The sequence below is a fragment of the Cuculus canorus genome, chromosome 4 (assembly GCF_017976375.1).
Source record: "Cuculus canorus isolate bCucCan1 chromosome 4, bCucCan1.pri, whole genome shotgun sequence".
Classification (NCBI taxonomy): domain Eukaryota; kingdom Metazoa; phylum Chordata; class Aves; order Cuculiformes; family Cuculidae; genus Cuculus; species Cuculus canorus.
The window spans coordinates 56,737,022-56,749,487 of NC_071404.1; positions in this window are offsets into that span (position 1 = coordinate 56,737,022).

Below are 12,466 nucleotides of genomic sequence, written 5' to 3' on the forward strand. Positions count from 1 at the left end.
AGAGAAAATTGTGTGAGCTGGAACTGAGTTCCTGTGTGCAAAACCCTGGGGATGGAGAAATGTCACTCCCAGTCTAGCTAATAGCAACAGCCCCCTTCTTGCCAGCCACAGCTGCTGCCACCTCAGTCTTGAGCCTTTTCTGGGTGAAAGCAGCAGTCTTTGCATGGCCATGGCACAGGTGACGCAGGCAGCAGGGCCCAGCCCCTTGGGCTGAGCTGCTTTCCCCAGCATGCTCTTCACTGTTCCCATGAAGAACTCCTCTAACCACAACTGCTGTTGTCACCTCCCTTATCCGTCCCCATTGCCCTCTGTTTATGCTTACAAACACTAGGGGGGATGTAACCCATTGTAGCTCTTCCTAATGCACTTGTCTGTGCTGTCATTGTCTCCAGCTACACATACCCTTCTGTCTCAAGCAACGTTTAGATCTCCATCATCTCTAAGGGGGAAAATTTCAGCCATCCTTAAATTTCATTCTGGCCTATGTGACTTAATTATTTCGGCAAATTCTGGTCTACAAAAAGAGGCAATCCCAGCCACCACTTGGCCACAAACTCTCCCAAGCTGCCTGAGGACAAGGCTGCCCAGCATGGTGGGGCCTGGGCTGGATAGCCGGAATTCAAAAGCTTAGCCTGCGGGTCTGTTTTGCAGATGACTGGATGGTTCCAGAAACTGAAGCAAGCAGCAACTCCCATCTTGCCATCATTGCAGGGAACCGGCTGGGATGTATTGCAGTGTTTTGGTTTTGTAACACTTTAATGGGTGTTTCCTGCAACAGCCATAGTCTGATGAGAGCTACTCCACAGGCAGTCTTCAGAGAATTTAGCTGCCCATCTCTCACAAGGATCTCCAGAGGATGTCCAAATTAGAATTTCACTAATTTGGCTGATATCATTTCAGAAAGCCAAGGGCATGCTCCTGGCATCAGAGTAACCCTGGCAGCAAACTCACAACCCCACTCCTAAGCACATACAAGCCACTGTTTCAAAGTGGGGTAGAGGAGTTTTTCTCCCTTTAGAAAATGAACAAAACAATAGATTAATTTCATTATGCCTGGAAATACTTGCTGAGATGTTTCTGCTGAATCTTTAACCAAAAGATAAATAAATCATCAACTAAAGGCAGACATCCTTCATGGATGTTTTACATAAGAAAGAAAGTATGGAAAAAAATTGTCTTTTACAAAAGGCAATTTTACATTCTTATGGATGAAATGTTATGCCATGTTTCCCAGTAACTCTTTACTATTACAGGCATCTCTGCCACAACTTTTGCCACAGCATTTCTTCAAGGAAAACGAAATATTTTTTACAAGTGCTGTGTTAAAAATAATCTCACCCTTCTTAACCCATTAACAGTGAAGTTAAACATGTTTTAGCATGGGATCTTCCCCCAGCTGCTCAGATCCCATTATCCAAAGGACCTCGTGTATGATGTCTGTCCCTCTCCTACAGAGACAAATTAAGCTATCCCTTTCCCGTTTCCATCTTTTCCTTCTCACAGCTATGGTGAGTCAGATTTACAGTCCAGAAAAACTGATCTGTTGGCAAAACATGTCAGCAGCTCCTCTGCTTGCTTGGAGGCATCTGAGACTGGGGCTTCATCATGGGACAGCACCATCTTCCCCTCCAGGGTCTTAAAAGAAGCTGTGACAAGCAGTATCTTAGGAACATAGGGATATGATTTAGCAGTGGACAGGTACAGTTAGAACTGATGATCTCAAAGGTCTATTCCAACCTGGTGATTCTGATTTTGCATATGGGTGCATTGAGCTGGGGAGGTTAAGTGGCATACACAGGGTTACAAAACAAGCAAAAGAAATCTGGCATCCAGACTCCTATTTGTCTCTAGTTTCTATTCTTTCATTCACTGATGCTTTCAAATCTGAAGTTAACACTGCTATAATGCATTTAGAAATTAATGACAAATAAATATTTTTTGTTGTGGGCAATAAAGATGAGTTGATTATGCATAGTTGTAAAGTTCTGTTATGTATAAAGGATTCTTTATTTTATAATAGCTATTAAAGTGTTTGTTTGTAGGATTTTCTTGGGGTGGAAACTTCAGAAGGAATATTGCTTTGAGCTAATCATTTAGCAAAGGACAAAGATATCTTAGATTGCTCACTCATCCTATAGTTAATGGTTCTCTCAGTCTTTTCTCTGTCAAATGTGGCAACTATGACATCAAATGTTATCTCTGCAAACACAAGCCAACTCAAAATAGTATGTGGGGGTAAGGACAAAGAGTTATTTATCCTATATTTTAGATAAGGTTATGGTCACTAGTATGTTCCTCTCACCATGGAAAAAAGTATACTTCAGGACATTTACGCTTTCCAGAAGTTAATTTTTAAACATAAATGACCAGTCTAACAAATGGTTCCACTTTCAAATTAGCCACCTTAGGGGGGATCATACACCAAGTGCATTAAATATGGATTTCTCATTTCTAGGGTGCCAGAATTTGATTTGTGGTAAGTTATTTGTGCAGGCTCACTGTAGGCACAAGGATAGCTACAGCTATTAGAGACTTTATTCCAAAGATGTCTCAGAACAGTAGTTTGGCAGTTCAGACAACCAGAAAGATGTGTTGATCTGCCATGTGACCTTGAGCAAGTCTTTTCACTATTCTCTAGCTCTGTTTCTCCTCCTACAATATGCCTTATCTATTTAAATGGCAGCCTTTCTAAGCAGGGAATTTCTCACCTTGTGCCAGCTAATAGTGCTTAGCAAACCCGCCTTCCTTGGGATTATTGTATTGTAAAGCTAGCAAGTTACACTACCAGTTGAACTACTAGTATAAAGTACTAATAAGCTGTTTTTCCAGAGAGGATCTTAGTGCAGTCAGAGGAGCAGTAATGTCACCTTCTCAGGGACTTCACTTCTGCCGCTCTTTTTATCCAGGAGATGAAGCTATGACATAGCATCACCAGCACTGTCAACTTTATGGTCAGGCTTCTGGAGGCAAGCCTCAAAACCATGAATATGTGGGGTACAGCAGCATGAAGCAGAGCTCACCAGTCTTCAGCTGCTGAGCCACATTTGGTCAGGAGCAGGTCAGATCTGCTCCCATGCTGAGCTTTATCAAGGAGAACAAGACGTGCTCCTAATCCTGGCTATGAGTGAAAGTGAGCCTGTGGAGTGGCCAAGGTTTTCCTCTGCCTGTGGTGCTGGATGTTAGCCATTTGAACTCACAGCCCCAGGCTAGCAGTATGCATCATCCCAGGAGCTGAGATGAGGAGTCTCAAAGGCAACACAGCCCTGCTCAGCCACCCAGAGCAAAATCAGAGGCATTACTGGGTTCCAAGCACTTTCTCTTTAACCTGCACACCCAACCTGATGTGACAGAGGACAGATAACCCAGGTGGCTTGCAGCCTGTCAAGGCCCCTGTGCTTGAGGAGATAATTTAGATGCAGCTGAATGACATGCCTGCTCAGATGTGAAAGGCTACAGCCTGCCCTGGCTCTTACAGTGTGGATAATTCTCACTGGCTGTGCCTCATAACTGAAATATACCATGAATAAGAACAGGTACAGTGCACAGGAGCTTGCCATTCACTCCTTCAGGGTCATGGGTGCACCTCTCCAGAATTTAAATGCGTATCTCCATTTTGCAGGACAATGGCATATGTGGCACCTATTCCTGAATGCTGGAAAAAAGTTTAAAATAAAATTATCTGTAAGGACAAGATTTTCTTCCCTCTTCATGAAACATGATGAGAAGCTCAACATGAGCCAGCAATGTGCGCTCGCAACCCAGAAGGCCAACTGTATCCTGCGCTGTATCAAAAGAAGCATGGTCAGCAGGTCGGGGGAGGTGATTCTGCCCCTCTGTTCCTCTCTTGTGAGACCTCATCTGGAATACTGTGTCCAGTTTTGGAATCCTAACACAAGAAGGATATAGAATTGTTGGAATGGGTCCAGAGGAGGGCTATGAAGATGATCAGAGGGCTGGAGCACCTCCTATACAAGGACAGGTTGAGACAGTTGGTCTTGTTCAGCCTGGAGAAGAGAAGGCTTCAAGGAGACCTTATAGCGACCTTCCAGTACCTGAAGAGAGCTACAAAATCTCTAAATTGGAAAGAGATGGATTTGATGGGTGGATGGTAAGGTGAATAAGAAACTGGATGGATGGTCTTATCCAGAGAGTAGTGGTCAATGGCTCATAGTCCAGATGGAGACCTGTGGCAAGTGGTGTCTCTCAGGGGTTTGTACTAGGACCGGTGCTGTTCAATATCAATATCTGTATCAATTATATTGACTGCAAGATGAAGTGCACCCTCAGCTGAGTGGTGCAGTTGCCACACTGGAAGGATGGGATGTCATCCAGAGGGACCTGGACAGACTGAAGAATTGGGCCTGTGAGAACCTCATGAGGTTCAACAAGGTCAAGTGCAAGATCCTGCACCTGGGTTGGGGCAATCCCCGTTTTCAGTACACAATGGGAGATGATGTGATTGAGAGCAGCCCTGCAGAGAAGGACTTGGGGGTGCTGGTCGATGAGAAGCTCGACATGAGCCGGCAGTGTGCGCTCACAGACCAGAAGGCCAACCGTATCCTGGGCTGCATCAAAAGAAGTGTGGCCAGCAGGTCGAGGGAAGGGATTCTGTCCCTCTGTTCCTCTCTTATGAGAGCTCATCTGGAGGATTGTGTCCGGTTCTGGAATGCTCAACCTAAGGAGGATATGCAGCTGTTGGAACAGGTCCAGAGGAGGGCTGCAAAGATGGTCAGAGGGCTGGAGCACCTTCCCTACGAGGACAGGCTGAGAGAGTTGGACCTGTTCAGCCTGGAGAAGAGAAGACTCCGAGGAGATCTTATAGCAACTTTCCAGTACCTGAAAGGGGCCTACATGAAAAATGGAGAGGGGCTGTTCAGAAAGGCTTGTGGGGATAAGACCAGGAGGAATGGATATAAACTGCAGAGGGGCAGATTTAGACTGGATATGAGGAAGAATTTCTTCATCATGGGAGTGGTGAGACACTGGAACAGGTTGCCCAGAAAGGTTGTGGATGTTCCTCCCCTGGAGGTCTTCAAGGCCAGGTTGGATGGGGCCTTGGGCAGCGTGATCTAGTGGGATGTCCCTGCCCATGACAGGGGGGTTGGAACTAAGATGATCTTTAAGGTCTCTTCGAACCCAAACTATTCTATGATTCTGTGATTATTGGCAGACATTTCTGAGCAAGCAATCTATATAGGCTGTAGAGCTGTATCCTGCCAGACCCTCAATTAGGGCCTGCAGCCTGTGGGCCAGTGGTGCAGGAAAACTCTGTCATTCCCTAGCAACAATGGCACTAAACACAGGTTAGAGTGGAAAGGTTTTCTGAGGCTGAATCATGACTTTTGGATGTAAGGTATGTTTTGGTTATGGATATAGTGCGTGCTGCATCTTATGTTGACTTTGGCCAACTGGCTTATTATCCTAACTAGGAGATGTTTGTAAATATGCCCAGAAATATCTAATATATTTTACAAGCCAAGCACAAGCTGTCAGCCTGCAGCACATCCATAGTAGAGCCATTTCCTCAATATTCTTCCTATAAATTAGACAAATGTCCAGACTATTTAAGGCAGCAGTTCGCTTCAAAGAATGAGATTTCTTAATATAGGTCCCAGGAGAAATGTGCCTACCTACTTCATCGGCATGATTTTGGGAGATGAAGCTTTCTCTCAAAACGGTTGATCAGCACACACTCGCCATCCTCATAGCATCCACCCTCCATCTGCAAACAGGAAAGGGTCAGCGTAGGGGAGTGTAGGCTGTGCCTTTCTCTCATGCACACATGGCAAATCACAAAGCTTTCTGCCTGGAATCCCCCTGAGTCAGCAAACAGCTGGGATTCTATCCCGGTCAGGAGGCAGCTCTCGGAGGAACATCTGGCTCTGGTCTCTATCTTGTCTGCTGTTCCTTCACACATCTACTTCCGTAAAAAGAGCTTACAGGGGGAGCAGGAGGGGAAACTGGCTCCAGGTTCTTTCAACTACTTAAAGAGGACCACCCTGTTGCACTGTCAAACAAAAGTTATATATTTCCTACAAAAAAATATAACACTTACACAAGGGAGACAATTAGATGTAGTTGCATTTGCCTGTTGCAATACACCTCCAAAATCTTTGGGATGACTGGGAGGTTTACATGCAAAAATGCTCCATGCTGCTCACCAGCTCTAGGAGCTAGGTTTGAGCTCCTAGAGTTTTAAAGAGGAGGGGTCCACCCAGAAAAGGCTGAGCAAAACCTTTGGGTGTTTGGAGGAGTTATATTAAGCATTAACCAGAGATGTCAGTCCACCCAGCCTTGCAGATGAAATCCTTGCTTTGCAAACTGCCTCAGAAGAAGCTAGTGGCAATCTTTTTAGAGGGTCATATTGCCTGGTGTGAATAATAGCAGTCAAGTGTCTTCTCTGACAATTTCCTAATACGTGCAATCCAAATGAGAAAGCATGAGAACAAAGGATGCTGGTGGGGGGCACGAGATTTCAGGGGAAAAGTTGTGATTTTGTGGTCACTCAAATATGGAATGTGCTGATGGTTTCTTAAGATTTTCTAATGGAAAAATCATAAGCTGCAAATAGTTAAATCAGAGTCTCTGTTTCTCAGCAAACATCTTAAATTACACATAAAAATCTCTTTAAACGCCTCAGCTTAAGGGAGGCCCTGGCTAGCTCTAGATCCTTTGCCTTTTGGGGATTTCACAGCAGACCACCCAGCAGGAAAATGAAAAGTTGGCATCTCTACTACAGTGGCACTTTTTCTGAAGACGAGTCCCTAAAATGTGATGTTCTTTTCCCCTGGGGAGAAAAAATGAAAAGGCCTAACCTGGTCAACTTGATTCAACAAAGTGGGGAGGTATAAATCAACCATGACATAACTTTCTCTAAGCTATTAGGTGCTCTATTTATATGTATTTGGACCAAATGTCCTGCTTCACCCCACTACTTAGATGTAATGTAATCAGCCCACACTTGTGCAAATAAGTCTACAATTTCATGCAGAGACATGCTATATGCTGTAGATGCCTTGTCTCAGATAATGAGCAAGTTGTATTAATTATTATAAATCTGTCCCAGCCTATTAAAGTCTCTCCTAAATAATGTTGCAGTGAGGTGGCTGCTTCATTCTGAGTCAGTTTCTGCTATAGCTACGCTTGCCTTTTTGATTGAAACCTTTTGTGGTGCTTAGTGGAAGTAGGCTCTTTTCAGTTTATAGACCAACAAACGACTTTGTCTCTAGGAAGTTTTATGAAGATTATGCTCTTCACTTGAATAAAAGGCCTGAAAATGGAAATGTTAATCTTATGTACGCAAAAAAAAAAACCACTGAACAAAAATAAATGCATGCATTATGCCCAAGAAGTGCCCATTGCTAAGTAGAAATCAGGGATTTAGTTTGCCATCCATACACTGAAATGATCTTCCTCACGGAATAAGCTGAGCATTTCAAAACCACCAATGCACTTTTATTTTTGCACCACATGGGAAACGATTGTTGCTCTAGTTCAGGTAAGAGCAAATTAATATTGTACCTGACAAAGCACCTCCGACCCAAGCCTGTGTGTTCTGTGAACTACACAGTGCTTTCCCACCTCATCCAGCACACAGGACCAGATGAGACTACATTGAAGCTTGCTTGCATGCGTGGTTTCCTTCCCACGGTTAAATATATATGGTTATTCAACATGATTTTGACTGTGAACTAGCTACTGCATTTCACTGAGTTCAGCAGATTCACAGCCAATTTGACACCTATTTAACTAGGCTCAGCTTTAGGAGCTGCCGCTCTGCAGGGTGGGCCAGTCACACCACAGCTAAGAGCCCTGTGTGTAGAAGGGTCTAGGAGACATGGTGTGTCTCTGCTGAAGGCACAGCGTTGTTCTGCAGTCACATGTGTAGTATCCGGCAATCATCTTAACCTCTTGTTGCAAGGGACCCAAACGTGACTCAGTCCCCAGGTGCCTTGGTGTGTTACTGATTGTTCACAGAGAGAGTTGGGACGGAAGAATTCACTTCCAGAAGAAAGAGAGGTCCCATTCATAAACACTTGACAGGGCAAACAGGAAAGCTGGAAGAAGCTGAAAGACAGGTTAGTACAGTGTCTCCAGTCTGCAGCAACTCTCACAGGAGTCTCTCAGCTACATTCTGAAACATCAAGAGCCCCTTGGGGTACTGTAAGCACGTCCAGCACCAGTTACTAAGCTAGATTGCCTGACAGTATTTTAATTACAGAGGCCACAGGGTGACATATCTAATGTCATGCCCTTAAGAGTTAAGTAGTGTTTGCCTATAGAATTATGTGCAGATGACTGTCAGATGCAGTCTTGAATTTCTTGCCAGGATATCAATAACTGCTTCTTGCAATTTTATACTTTCCACTCATTTGGCTAAATTCCATCTTTGCAGCCTCAAATCAGGCATCTTCTAGGAGACAGAGCAAGGCTTTTCTTTGCCCTAGTGGAAAACCCCACTGTGCTGAGACCAACTCTTCAAGCAGATACCTTCTCAAAGGGAAGTGCCCCACAGTTTCCTTCAATGGGAATGGGGGCAGGACAGGACCAGTGAGTTTCTTCTTAAGGCCTGAACTAGGTTTTGCAGTTCTGTTTGTGACAGCCTTGCATTCGTAATCCTCTGGGATAGTCAGAGTATGTATTCTGCTTACACTGGAGGGTCCACATGCTCTGCTGGTGTATATGTGTAAACTAAATTTTGTGGTGGAATTAATCAGATGCCATGAAGATTAACAAAGAATAAACTATGAGAATCATCATTGCCATTATAGAAATGACATTAAGATTACCAATTTAGCTGTCCCATTTTCCCTCTGCCAGCTTATTTCAACTAGATTTTTTTTTCAGAACACGAAAGCTTGCCATTATAATAAATCAGTAAAACATAATTGCTTGGATGTCATCACCAAAGAATGAAACTCGGAATTATCACTCCTATAACACACCAACCCTAAGGTGATCTAGACAGCACATAAAGCTTTCTTAATATGATCGCACTTTGGCTTCTGTGGCATCGTATTCAAAAAAAAGGTTTCCTCCTGTAACAATCTCCGCAGAAGAAATCTCACAGGAACCAGAAATAAGATCTCTTTCCTTCTTTTCAAGTTGCTTTGCTTTTTCTTCTCCAGACAGAACAGAAAAGTAAGGGAACCACTCTGTGATTTCTAATACAACGTTTCCCAGGCAAGGCGGCATTAGTGTCTGTTCATGCCCACAGCCTCCTTACAAGGTCAGCATGACCTTCATAGCATGGGCTGCAGGTTTTCTTCCTTACCTCATGAAAAGCCTTCACAGAGCTCCTTCGGATAGTTTCCTCCGATTTTAATTCATACATTTCCCTAAACATCAGGCATACCTTGGTCCCAAAGAGATGACTGATTTCTTTGGCAGGAGATTAAGTGTTTTCTGATTGAGAATTTTTTTTAGGCGTGGTGGAACCTTCCCAGTTATTCTTCTCGCCCAGCCATGTGAGATAGAATAAGCCTGTCTAAGGCCATAAGAAAGGAAGCTGTTCCCAGTCCTTTCTCTCCCGCCACGGATCCAGGTCCTGATTCAGCATGGCCTGCAATCACCCACTCTGCTCCTGCTCCAGTACAAGATGAGCATGTGCTAATTTTGCCTTGGAAGCCAATGGAATTTAAGGATATGCATACATGTTCCACTGGATTGACAACTGGAATACAGCTTCTGCTCCTTCCAGTGCAAGGTGGAAAACACTACACTGATCAGTGTAAGCCCATAATATTGTCATGTAACCAATGCTTCCTCGGGTCCCCAAGCTGTTTCATTTATGTCCCAAGAGTTGCTAGTTCTACCGGAGGGGATTTCAGTGGTCTCAGATGGCAGTGCCTGACCACCACAAGAATTGAGTACTCCATTGTCATGGAGAGAATTGTTAGAGATGTTCTCCAGTTTCAGAAGTCTTTTTGTTAGAAGACAGAAAAATGCAACATTTGTTGTGCCCTAGACAATTAAAAGGAAACACCCTATAAGATTCTGAGAGCCTACAGCTGTCACTAAGTCAGCAATGAGGCTGCTTTTTGGGGTAATTAATATCACTTTTTGTTGCGAAAAAGAAACCAAACCATCTCTGTCCATGGGGGTCATTTTCCCTACTCTGTGTTGGGGGCTTTAAGCTTTGAACAGCATCTCAGGTGCATGGAATACGACTTCAAAAATTGACCTCTCCTATGAAACCTCCCTTGCCATGCCCTTTCCTTGGACTCACAGGGCCATAGCTGTTGACATATGAGAATAGCTGTTGCCCTGATAGTGTCACATCAACATTATTTGTCAGGGATGTTGCCAGTCACCCACTGATTACAAGTTAAAGTCTCTGGCTTCCTGGCTCAGCCAGCAGTTACAAGTACATCAAGTAGGACAAAGGTGTCCCTTAACATCCAAATAAACCATAAGAATAAAGCCTGACTGCATCTTGGTGTTAACAAAACACATGGAGTATTTTATCTCTGCAAAGATATTTCCTATCTGTAATATCACTTGAAACCGCTTCCAAGTCTTCATTTGATGTTACTCGTATGCATATATTTTATGTGTCTTGTTTTCATTTTCCAAACATGTTTATTAAAAAATGTTCTCAGGGTAGTGGCCCTTGTGGTAGGAATTTCTGTTTGGGGGGAAGAATACCAGAGTTGGAGGGTTTTGCCAGCAGGATGTGAAAGCTGAAGGAAATAACAATGACTGAGGCTAGAGATTTGTCACAGGGAGTTAGAAAGCGAAAATTTACAGTCTGACCATGAGACAGTCCAGGCTAAAGCCATGAATTTTTAGGAAGCATTGCCAAAAGCTGGTTATTATTATTTTAATCAAACTCTGTTATTTTGCACTCAAAAAATGTGAATTGCCAGGGACTCTGGCTCCACAGATAGAGGATAAAGGGCAGAAGAGCCACCACCCGTCTCCACTGCTCTTCCCATCCCAGCTGAGGAGTGGGAAGAACACATGACCTTCCCTGGAGAAATCATGGGAATTCAACTGCCCCAAACCTCGTAGAGAGAATTTCTGCTTACTTGGGAACTCCCCCCACACTCAGTGCTGACAGCTCAGGCTCTGCTGACTTCAAAGAAGCACCAAACAGGCTGGGACTTACTCTCACACTGACATGCTGTCCTCCAGCCTGGCAAGAAATTGCTTCATTCCTTAGCTCTGCATCCACTAAACTGGATGCAAGAACTTGCAGCTGGGGAGGTTGAAAACAACTGCATAGGTACAGGGCTTGTAGTTTCCCTCTCCTCTTCAGATAATGCAGCCTTAAAAGTGCCCGACAAGGATTTTCATAAAGGAAAGGCTTTGTGCTCTTTTATACTTGTATTGTTCCAGTGACCTTAATTGTTGGTGTTTTTTTCTTAATTGAATGAACGAAAAGAGTTCTCTTCACTTTTATCTTCACAGTACGAGGTCTGGATCTGCTGGAAAATTACTTGTGAGACCTCTGAATCTCTTATTTGCACAGAAGTAGCCACTTATATTTATTGCTTTACATATGGCCACAATCCAGCAAATCACTCAAGCATGTGAATAACTTTAAGCATGGAAGTAGTCCCCCGTGAGCCAGTGGAACTACCACCACACTAAATATGTACATCAAGTGATGAGCCCAACTCCACCTTCGCGTTTTCCCCAAGTGCTGCCGTTTCTCCGCATACACACAACAGCAGGCCAGGGGCTTTTTCCTCGGGTTCCTTTCCAACTGCATAAATCTCAGCAACGGATTTAAGCTGTGGGCTGCATTGATTGCTGCGCGCTCATCGATCCTTGCCTGTGCCTACCCAACTAAGACTGCACAACGCTGCACTCCCTTCACATTAAATAATTTTTTTTTTTCCTTTTAACCTGGACAAAAATACATAATGAATTTGCGGTGCGGAGCCTGGCTAAGTGTTATAGGATTTTGCTGCCACGTATGAGTATCTCTTGTTATCACAGGCATAGAGAGACAGTCCCCCTCGGAGGGAAGGAGCAGCGGGGACATCTGTGAGCCTCCCTGCCCCAGCTGGCCCCGGGAGGAGAGGGCTCCTGCCGCCCTGGAGGACTAAAGGACGTGCCTGTCTTGCTTGTTTTCCTCCCTCCCCGCAGTTTGGAGGGAGCAGGGCGGCCCCAGCGCCCCTGAGGGCTGCAGCCACCTCGGAGTTGCCCCGCGGGGCCCTGCTCTCCTCTTGGCGAAGAGGCTGCATCCCACTCCGGGGCGTGCGGGAACAGGGTTAGGATGGCAGGAGGCCGCCGGTATTTCGGGGGACGGAAAAGTGTGAAGAGGAGGAGATGGCAAATACTCCATAACAACGTGAAGTCGAGGGCACTAAGCGCATACCGAGATTTATAGATGGACTTTACAGGATGTTTTACTACAACCTGGGAGATGGTCGGGTTTACACACAGCATGTTACACCGCGGGGCCGCTCCAGTTCTTGTTTAACGCGGGGTGGGGGGCACAAGGCTGCGCTCGGGG